Source organism: Uranotaenia lowii, chromosome 2 (genome assembly GCF_029784155.1).
Source record: "Uranotaenia lowii strain MFRU-FL chromosome 2, ASM2978415v1, whole genome shotgun sequence".
NCBI classification, from domain to species: Eukaryota; Metazoa; Arthropoda; class Insecta; order Diptera; family Culicidae; genus Uranotaenia; species Uranotaenia lowii.
The window spans coordinates 151,556,991-151,569,085 of NC_073692.1; the positions used below are offsets into that span (position 1 = coordinate 151,556,991).

The window sequence follows — 12,095 nt, forward strand, 5'->3', positions numbered from 1 at the left end:
TTAAAAGATACCTGGAGACCGGAATGCCAAAAAACGGTATGGTGGGGGACACCGACCTACTGTGGTGACCAAGGATGGAAAAAGTCATTCACCAGCATGGACACTAATGATTCTCAATCGCCGCTTCTTTTTCGATGGTAGCATCGGCGATGCGAATGTGACCAGTCGAACGCTGATTGGTCGGATTGGAAATCCCGAACGAATGAACTTTGACAAGCTTCGTGTGAACGAACCGAACACGACACATTCACCACAGTAAATTAGATCGCTTTTCATTTTCACCACGATGTTCGTTGGGCGAATTGATTCGCAAATGATTAACAAACACAATCACCAAACGATTGCAATCGCGATTGTATTGGCGATATTTCGCAATGGAATTTTCCGGTAAAGAATTAAGCCATCGGGTTTTTATTTTTGGGCTAAATTTGTGCGTTACGGCTACCGCGCTCGTCAACGATGTGTTTTGTTATGATGTTATTATAACTTGTGTTAAGCCTAGTCCACACCCGGCAACTCGAAAAGAGTACATGTATTGTTTTTCGATCGAGAAATGAGCGTACTCTATTTTTTTTGAAATTTTACCGAATGTACTCTATTTTTGTTGAAAGACATTTGATCTGAAATACCAAGGCAATTCTTCCATTTGAAGTTGTTTCATATCTTAAGCAAAAACTATGAAAGTAATTCAGCTTACAACAAATTACTTTAAAATTTTGGTCTAAAAAACATGCATTTTAGTCCTTGTAAACAGTGAGCACGATAAGCGCCTTTGAGTAAGCAAATAGAAAATAGTATGAACAAAATTAAGGTATTGTACAAGAATATTTTTATTAATAATTGTCATGAAAGTCGCATAACCTTCAAGACATAAACAGTTGAATGTTAATATACAGTTGAATTCCGCTCATCAAAGTTCCGGTTATTCGATCCTCCGCTTTATTCTAGCCACCATTTTTGTCCAAAATCCATATAAAAATGTTTTTTTTTCATTGCGATATATCGTTAAGCTATTAAATTGACATCTCTGGAAAATTTAAATTCTTAACATGCCAGAAACGTCGATTAAATAGAAAAACAAAATCCATGTGAGATCCTAGCTATGCGCCTGGATGATATGCAATACCAGAGCAAATGGAGAGCGCGGTTTCCGTTACACACAAATTTAGCCGCAAAATAAACATCCGCTGGCTTAATCCTTTACCGGGAAATTCCTTTGCGAAACATTCGCCAATACAATCGCGATTGCAATCACCAAACAAACGTTTGGTGATTGTGTTTGCGAATCAGTTCGAATGTCCGTGGTGAAAATAAAAAGCTATCCAGTTTACTGCGGTGAATGTTTTGTGCTTCGGTTCGTTTACCCGAAGCTTGTCAAAGTTCATTCGTTCGGGGTTGCAATCGTAAGCGTTCAGTTTGGTGTGTGAACTTTTTCCATTCCCGATTACTTTGATTGGCAGTTAGAACTGAACGAATTCACCACCGATGTCAAATTGATCGTTCTTCGATGCGATTTTTTCCATGCTTGGTGGTGACACCTGCCATGGCGAAGATCGACAAGAAGCGCCTTAAGAGAAATTCTCGTCGTAGTGCCACTCAATTGGCAGAGGATCTCAACATATCGGATCGATGTCTCCGTCGTATCCTGAAAGATAAACTTCAGACCAAGCCTTACAAGATCCAAAAGGTTCAAGACCTTACGGTGAAGCAGAAACAAGAACGGGTAAAAAGAACGAAGGCGCTGCTGAAGAGGGCCGCGGAAGGAAGGTTGAAGAATATCGTATTTGCCGACGAGAAACTCTTCACCGTACAGCAGTTCGTGAAACAGCAGAACGACAGAGTTTGATTGCCAGACAGATCGTGAAGCCATGCCGACTTGCTGACGTCCAGCCGGCGACAGAGACCAGCATCGGTGATGATTTTGGCCGGAATCACCCGTGATGGCCGGACTCCACTGGTTTTTGTCCATGAAGGAGTGAAGATTAAATAAAATACATATCATGAACTAGTTTTACAGAATGTCGTCGAACCGTGAGCACGTTGACATTTTGATTCCAGGAATAAGGTTTTCCAACTGGACTCGGCGCCGGCTCACAAAGCGAAGAAAACCCAACTTTGGATTGCGCAACATTTTCCAGGGTTCATTTCGAGCTCCGAGTGGCCGGCGAGTTCACCAGACCTGAACCCTATGGACTTAGCTGTTTGGAGTATGTTGGAGGCCGAAGTTTGCTCTAAGAAACATGAAGATGTGGAGGTCCTGAAGCGACATCTCGTGGCAGCCTGGGATAAAATACCACAAGAACACCTGCGGGCCTCATACGATGCGTTCCTCGACTGTCTGCGGCGAGTTGTTAAACTCAAGGGCGAAGAAGTCGAACTTTACCAGTTAATTTTGAAAAAGTAATTTGTTTTCAAGAGAAATTGAATGAATTTGAAATAAAAAGTTGTTGTTTTGATCAATTTATATGTTTATTTTAATGTAGCACTTCAATTGCCTGACCCTGTATTATTTTAAATTTTTATAACAATTCTAATTTTTTAAAAACAAAATCACGAAAAAAAACACAATTCTTGTTGAAAATGATGTAAAGGGTGTCCACGATGAAATTGCCACAAACAAAATTGATTCGTAAAATTGGAGTTTTCATCCGATTGCCATCAGATTTTCAGAGATTGTAAAAAAACTATTAAACATCATTTTACCATTTTTTTTCCTTTATTGACAAAACTTTGTACATACATTAAAGGCTCTTGATTCAGAATCATACCGAGCCGAATACTCTTTACAAATTAATTTTAAGTATTCCTACAAAATATAACCGATTAACATTGAGTTATTTTTTCCGTTTGTTGTTCCAGGATATTCCTTTAGTTCCGGGTATTCCGTCTTCAGATACATTCCGTACGTTTTTCGTCAGTTTCCAAGTATTCGTTGAACGTTCTTAATGTATTTCAAAAACACTCAGAAATTGAAATATCAACTTCATTGTTTGCATATCCCATTGCTCAAGAATATCTCTAATTGATGTTATTAGAAGACTTAGATATTCTATTCAGAGCATCTATTAGATCTCCTCTATAGCGTTTATAATTTGAACAGTGCCACACAACATTATCTAAATCTTCGTCTTTACCACAATCACAAATGTTAGTGTTTGACAGTCTGATCCGAAACAAACAGGCTGCTGATGATTTAAGATAATCCGCGAGCAAATTTTTATGAAATTTCTTTCAAAAAACTGCTCATGAAACCATGATTTATTTTGGACTTGAGGTAAAATTGAGAAACAAAATCTTCCTAAGTCGCTACTACTCCACTTACTTTGCCATATAGACAATGCTATGGAATGTGCAATGGAATAAAGTTCAAAATGTTGGAAATCTTTACAATAAACCAAGTCACTAATTGCTCCCTGCTTAGCAGCTTTTTCATTCTCCAAAACTCCACTGTGGGATGGGATCCAGAACAATGATATAGTATATCCTAATTTATTCAGATTTAACATTGCTTTTTTAAATTTTATATGAAAAAATACGAGCTGTAGAATTTAATTGACCTGACATGAGAGAAGACAGAGAACTCATACTATCTGAGCATATGATGTATCTGGAAGGAGGCCAACTCTTAATGTATTCACACGAGTGATAAATGGAAATCATTTCAGCAACAAATATTTAACAAGGGTTCATTAATTTGAAATTTTGTGAAAAGGTCGTATGATACATTCCAAAACCAGCACCTTGAGCTTATACAGATCCATCAGTATATATAAAACAACTAGGATCGAAGCCTTCGAAAATACTGTGAAATATTTGATTAAGTGCTATTACAGTATAATATTGTTTGTGAACGTTAATGGTTAAAATATATATGCTGTCAGTTTGAGGTGATAAAAATGAACAGTAAACCAGAGTTCTCACTGTACTTCAAAAATAGGATGCCCCCGCAACAAACAATCCATCTGTCATGTAACTACTTAATCAACTGATCAAAAACAAGGAAATTTGACACCGCTTGACTTCCGCTTGACAAACTGGCGCTTATTCTCTAAGAGGCTTGTAAGGAGCGTGAACAAGTTACCAACAGTGTGCTAAAAAGTGAAATAAGTGACAAGCTAGCCCTGTAAAGGTAAAGAAAAGTAACCACTAATGTATGGTAGCTAAAATGATTCAATTCTAGCCTATAGAAGCCCAGAAGAAAGCCACAAAACAACCGAGTCGCGCATGCCAAGCCAACAAGCCTAAAGGTAATGCCTTACATTAAAACGAAATCAGATTTAGTATTTCAACAAACTATTGTAGACATCTATCAAAGACGGGTGATAATAATCGTGCAGAGAGCAGCGAACAGCAGCGAGATCATTCCTGAAACATCCGGCTTATTTGGTAATTGGAATGTAAGTCAATAATACAAACACGTGCTATAGCTCTTCCCATTATCACCCACCTAACAGCTCATTGACAACACGGAATCAAACAGGCAGTTTCTGACTTTTCCAACGGCCTAGTTTCTGATCAGGTAACAGATAACTGCGAGTTGTAAATTCTCGAAGCTAAGTTCATTGTACATCCCTAGAAATAATCCCGAAGACGTTAACCGAATATCGACCGTGAACTTCGATCCACCAGTGAACGCACATCCAGGCAAAGAGGGCTCTCATCGAGGTACGTTCGTAGACCCGAAAGTTATAACCGCCCTTTGCTAAATCATTCATCAAAATTACAGAGCCCTTTAAATGCTGCTTCAAGTCCTTGTGCATCGAACACCTCGCAACTACGGTGGAAATCACACATCGATGGCCAATCGTGACTAGGTACATAAACAAGCCAGTCGTCCCTGTGGTAGTGGAAAGCCGAGCCAGTTCGAATACCGATCGAAAGCTCCAGTCGCCTCACTGAGTATTGGTGACCGATTTCTCATCTCAACCAGTACGAGCGCTTTCCTTACTGTGTGCGGTGGTTCGAATATTCGTCGTCGAAGGAAAGCGAATCAAACGCGTCGGTTGTGCTTAGCTGGCACCGGTACGCTTGTGAAAGTCACGGGAACGAAGTTCGGTTGGTGCCAGGTGAATCTGAGCCGGAGTGCTGCCGTGGCAATAGTCGATTGTGAATCGTTTGCTGAAAGGGCTACGGCCATATTGATGTCAGCATAGTGTGGGGAATTAAGGGATGGCCTGCGGGCAATAGTGTGCGTAAGAGCCTGGGTCATACGCCAGTGGCTACGCCGCTGAGCTGCATGCAAAAGTGTTGGTGTAAGCAAGCATAGTGAGACGTGAGCAAAATCCAATTGGGGATTCCCCGATGCACTTGATGCATCGGTTTGTTTACACCAAATAGGAAGAAGTCTCATTGAGAATAGGGTGGCAAGTGTAATCGAATATAAAAGTACCAAAGGAGAAAATACCAGTTGCATGCATGGGAATGCACTGCAGGTGCATGGAAGCAGAGGAACTACCCGGGGCCCCGTGATCACCGCTTAGGAGGACACTTCGGAGAATTAGCAAGTAAGATTAACCTTGTGTAATTTATGTATGTAGAATATAAGCACAATGTCATGTCATCCGTAAAATATGTTGAATAGTCTCGGATAAAGCATTAATACGAGTCACATTCCATAATCCAGACCTCGCGATTCTCGTACCTTGGTACCAAAAGCAATCGGGTACATCAATAAATCTTACGCAATATATGAGCTTGTAATATTGGCGCCCAACGAAAATAACTCGCGTACTTAATATTTCGTACAAAATAAATAATATTCGCAGTCGCAGTCAAAGTGAATCAAGAGAAGTGAGTGTAATCATGAGTGTTAGAAATATGGATATCAAACTTCTAGAAGATGAGGAATTAGCTTTCGAACTCGCTCTAAGAGGAGTTAAAGATGTCAAATCTCAAGATAGAAAGACTAGAATTGCAAATCTGCAGATCGTTTTGGAGAAGGAAACTAAAACATTGAACCTTCCGACTTCTTCATCCCACGTCACAACGGACGTTGACAATATTTACCAGTGCCAGGCAAGAATTTCACCCATTCTTAATTTGATAGATGTTGCCATTCGTCAAGAATCAAGAGACTTGTTGAACAAATATCTTTCCAGACTTCTGCACTACCGCTTCCGCCTTTCTCTCATCCAGGACAAACTTATCACAGCAAATGCAAGTAAGTCGATAGCGAAAATAGAAACAGGTATTGCGAAAATCGACGAATTTTTCAAGCGAAATCCCCAAAGGAAAGAAGCAGCGTCCGGTGATGTCGACATCCTTCCATCTGAAAAGGACACACTTGATCGGCTCAAAAATTCAAACTTACAATCGAGCATCAAGGAGGTAGTTCAGCATCACGTTCTTCTAGGGCAACAACACAATGAAGAGCTGGTACAACGAGAGCAGGAACAGCTACAGCAGCAACTCGATCAGGGACACCGCCGTGAACAACAGCAACTGGAGCAGGGACATCGCCGTGAACAACAACAACGAGAACATCATCAAGTACAACAAAAACAGGAGCAACCACATCAACAATCTCAGGAACAGCAACAGTGCGAGCAAGATGAAAGGGATCGGCGACAACTTGAGCATAGGCAAAAAGAGAGTGATCAACGTACGCAAGCAGAACCACCTTATCAGCATTGGGGACAACAAAAGTGTGACGGGCAACCGAGGGATCGCAGTCAGACATTCCAAGAGCGCAATTCGAAAAACCATCCATGGGCATTTCCTCCAATGCCCCCCAATCCAATCCAATCTCGTCAGCTACCACCGTCATGGGAAAATGAATATCATCTTCTTCAACAGCAACAACAGCATCAACAGCAGCAATTCTTACAGTTGCAAGAACAGTATGAGCAACTACAACTAAGCCTAGCAGAGGAAAAGGAAAAGAGATATAATCTCGAGCAGCGAATTGCGCAAAATCGCAACACCCAAAACCCAAATCAACATTATGGAAATTTCAGAGGGCCACCCGAATTTCAAATTAGTAATACCGCTGCATCTTTCCAAAACAGATCAGACGAAAATCAATACTTTCAAAGATTCTCACAACCGGTGTACAAATGGAAAATGGAATACGGAGGGGAGAATGACATCAGAAAGCTGGGGGAGTTCCTGAATGAAGTTAAGGTCTATGCTTGGACGGAAGGAATTGACGAGTACACACTTCTACGTTCAGTCAAACACTTACTCAGAGGACCAGCTCAGCAGTGGTATACAAGAGCATATGGTACACTTCGCAATTGGGATGATTTCAAAACTGAAATCAAAAGGGAGTTCCTACCACCAAATTTCTCCGAAATTTTGAAGCAGGATTTATACTTACGTTTCCAAGGACCCAATGAATCTTTCGCAACATTCTCCAGGGATTTATTAGCGATCTTTGAAATAATCGAGCCTCCTATGTTCGAATCGGAAAAACTCTTCATTCTAAAATCACACCTGAACATCGATTTTGTCTCTTTAGCGGCGGCCTCCCAAGTAGGCACAGTGAGGGAATTAGTCAAGGTTTGCAAGGATTTTGAAGTGTCTCGCTCTTACGCTCTGAAAAATCGACCTACGTACAACCAACGTCCCGCCTGGACACGCCCAGTTAACACCGGAGCTCCGCGGCAAGGACCAGTGAACTCATTCCAACAACAATCCTACAGACCACCTATCAATCGCCAGCACATCAACATGGTTACATCGAGTGAAATGAATCAGGATCAGGAAGAAAGACCAGAGGACTACCGAACAGTGGAATTTTCGCACAGGGAAGCTGCTCTCAGCTCAGAAGAAGCCGAATCGTGCTGCATGGTCACAGAAGACGTCAATGCAGTACATTCACACTATAAACCATCACATAGAGCTCCTCAACATCCAACGGACCAAATTAACTCTAGCCAGCAGCAATACAGATCACAACTTAATCCTATTGTGTGTTGGCAATGTGAAAACCCTGGACACACCTATTTAATGTGCCCCAACCAGAAAACCTTCCTATTTTGTTTCACCTGCGGAAAGAAGGGCTGCACAACTCGAAGCTGTCAGAGTTGCTTAGCGAGATGGAGACAATTGGCTCCGGATTCACCACACCTCCTATCGGGAAACGGAAACAGGGAGAATTCTCAATAAGGGAGGAGGCTTCTCCCGAGCTATCTAGTATCCCTAATACTTCTAATCCACCATATCCTCGCAAAGTAGAAGCAGTCCTAGTAGATCCAAAAAACACAGACAATAGACCTTATGCAAACATTTCTATTCTGGGGCAAGAACACCAGGGATTATTGGACAGTGGAGCCACATGCACTTTAATAGGGGGAACGCTAACTAAGATCGCTGATACCTACAGTTTGAAGAAATACTCAGCCAAGGGAGAAATTCGAACAGTGGACAATTCAGCTCACCAGGTCTCGTTTTTCTCATATGTTCCAATTTCCTACAATAGAAAAATCTGTACCTTACCAATACTATTCGTAGAGTCGATGCCCACGTCCTTGATTCTTGGCATGGACTTTTGGGACATGTTCGGCGTAAAGGCGGTAGTTTGTGGTTTGACAACAACTATCGCAAACTCGTCAATTATTGATTCGCTTTCTGACATTGACAAGAAAAATCTGGAAAAAATTGTTTCTGCTTTTCCTACAACTCAAAACAAAGGGAAGTTAGGACGTACAAACTTGTACCAGCATCGTATCGACACTGGATCGACACTTCCTTTTAAGCAGAAGTACTACCCAATGTCAAAATTTGTACTTCAGGACCTGAACAAAGAAGTAGATCGTATGTTGGATTTGGGAGTAATTGAAATCGCCATGTGCTGTCCTTGGAACAATGCCACCGTTGCGGTAAAGAAAAAGGACGGATCGATGAGGTTATGTCTTGATGCACGCAAGCTCAATTCCGTGATTGTTCAAGAAGCCTATCCAATACCCCATATAGCGACCATTATGAACAACCTGAGTGGATCCAGATACTTGTCTTCCATAGATCTTGAATCGGCATTTTGGCAGATACCACTGGAGCCTTCTTCGAAACAAAAGACAGCATTTACGATTCCGCAGAGAGGCCATTTTCAGTTCCAGGTGGTCCCGTTCGGATTATCAACGGCCAGCCAAGCTCTCTCGAGGGTCATGAATTACCTGTTCATCGATATGGAGCCCAAAGTCTTCGTCTATTTGGATGATTTGATTCTAGCCACGGAGAATTTTCAAGAACACTTAACGCTTCTTCAAGAAATTGCCAGAAGACTAGATAAAGCAGGTTTGACAATTAACTCCGAAAAATCGATCTTCTGTAGGAAGAGTTTGAACTATTTGGGCTACGTTCTAGATGAGAAAGGATGGCACGTTGATGAAACTAAAGTGGAGGCTATAAGCAAGTTCCCAACCCCAGCTTCCAAAAAGGAGATTCAGCGTTTCCTTGGTATGTGCGGCTGGTACAGGCGATTTTTGAAGGATTTTTCCAAGACTGCTACACCTCTGACGGAATTAACAAAAGCAAAGGTAAAATTCAAGTGGTCAGAAGAGTGTGAGCGGGCGTTCCAGACCTTAAAAAATCAATTAACCTCAGCACCGATCTTGTCTACACCAAATTACTCAAAACCATTCTCTGTGGCTTGTGATGCCAGCGACGTTGCTATAGGAGCCGTATTAACACAGGATGCGCAAGAAGGAGAGTGTGTAATATCCTATTTTTCTCAAAAACTTTCACCCGCTGAGAGAAAATACTCAGTGACACAAAGGGAATGTCTGGCGGTAATAAGATCGATAGAAAAATTCCGGGGTTACTTGGAGGGGACCCACTTTACAGTGTATTGCGACCATTCTAGTTTGCTGTATTTGAAGACTATGAAAAACCCAACCCCGCTCTTAGCAAGGTGGATACTTCGACTTAATGCCTATTCCTTTGACATTCGGTATCGAAAAGGAAGCTCAAACGTCGTTCCAGATTGTTTAAGCAGGATCGAAATCGTGAGTAGTCTTACCAGTAACACCGACACTACAGATCCCTGGTACAACGAACTGAAAAGTAAAGTGGAAGCAGATCAAGACAGTTTTCCGGACTTTCGATTGATAAAAGGAAATCTGTACAAAAATTGTTCCACTCTAGACGAGACGGGAGGAAGAGCACACCGATGGAAACGTGTAGTACCAGGATCGGACAGAAGCCGAATCATCCATAATTTCCACGACATACCAACAGCAGCTCATCTGGGATACGAGAGAACCCTGCACAGAATTCAAAGGGAATTTTACTGGCCGAACATGTCGATAGACGTTAAAAGGCATATAAGAGCTTGCGAAGTGTGCAAGGCGTCGAAAGCCCCTAACACATCCCTAACACCAACTTTAGGAAATTCCAAACCAGCCAAGCTTCCCTGGGAACTGATATCGGTAGACTGGATTGGCCCTTTGACTCGGTCTAGGAAGGGTTTCACCGTTATCTTGGTCGTCATCGATTGGATCACAAAATTTATCATCGTAGAACCTTTTCGAACAGCAAATGCTCAACAGATGGTGGCATTCCTTGAAGGATATGTATTTCTCAGGTTTTCAACGCCAAGGATCATAGTCTCGGACTCAGGCTCGCAATTTCTTTCGCATGTGTTCCAAGCATTCTTGAAACGCTACAATGTGATACATATGAGGACTGCATTCTACACGCCGATGTGCAACGCTGCTGAGAGAACCAACCGAACGCTCATCACTTGCATTAGATCCCTTCTTGATGCAGATCAACGCGACTGGGACGTCCACATCCAGCAGGTAGTTTGCGCAATCAACACCACGAAACAAGAAACGTTAGGTTGCAGCCCTTATTTTTGCAACTTCGGGCGCGACCACATTTTGTTTACTGATGCTTACACGCTTTCCAACATGAACACGACAGACGACTCGGAAACGAACCACACCACAAGGATGAAGGTAATTCAAAACATCCAGCAATTTGTCCTGACGCGTATCAGGAAGGCACACGAGGACAGCAAGAAGCGATATGACCTGAGAGCTAAGGTCGTCGAATTTTCAATAGGAGATGTCGTTTGGAGGAGGTCATTTGAACAGTCATCTGCCGCAGATCATCGGACGAAAAAACTGGGCCCAAAGTTCATTGCAAGTATTGTTCGACAGAGACAAGGCGCGAACAATTATTTTCTTGAAGACATCAAGACATCGAAAACCGGCACCTATCATGCTAAAGACATAAAACCAGATTAAGCATCCACCATCAAGCTATGTACGCACCAAATTGTAGACTACGAGCTGTAATGCCAGAAAAACATGCATCCCGATTGATTTGGATCATCAAAACTTATTATCGGTATCCAGTAATCGCAGATAGCAGAAATACTTAATCCTCACTACCGAAGTTTCTAACAGACCACTCAAAACATCACTTAAACCTCACTCACGCGAAACTCCAAAGTCGTTAATGCGACAGGACGCACTCATCAAAGTTATTAAAAGTTAACGCGAAAAATTATTAATGCTGCCACCCCAAACTGAAAGAATCAAAGAGACTTTAATGCTTTATCAAAACATGAAAACATTGTGCCTTATATTAGAAATATTTTGTGAAATACTGTAAACGAGATGATTGATAAACCGTAAGATAGCTGTAGGATAATTCTATTCATACTGCGCAGAATGAACTTGTAATTAATCTTGCGACTTTTGTCACTTCATTTGAGTGAAAGCAAGCATTTTTCTGATGCACTTATGAAGTAATGCTTAACCACACTAGATGACTCTATTTGAAATCGCCAGGCGAATTTTCTGTCAAATACGAGTAATAAGGATAGACTATAAAAATCGTCGAGTAAGCATTAGCCTTAGCGAAATTTTCGTGAATGCTTTAAAATTCACGAAAATTTCTTTTGGAAATAAACGAAGGTTGTATTACAGTATAATATTGTTTGTGAACGTTAATGGTTAAAATATATATGCTGTCAGTTTGAGGTGATAAAAATGAACAGTAAACCAGAGTTCTCACTGTACTTCAAAAATAGGATGCCCCCGCAACAAACAATCCATCTGTCATGTAACTACTTAATCAACTGATCAAAAACAAGGAAATTTGACACCGCTTGACTTCCGCTTGACAAACTGGCGCTTATTCTC

At 41.4% G+C, this 12,095-nt stretch overlaps 1 protein-coding gene across 1 annotated transcript in view; it reads right to left on the minus strand.

Moving 5' to 3' along the window:
* The window catches only part of LOC129745490 (sodium-coupled monocarboxylate transporter 1-like), a 34,051-nt gene that overhangs the window by 2,755 nt on the left and 19,201 nt on the right, over window positions 1-12,095 (minus strand). The window lies entirely within an intron of this gene.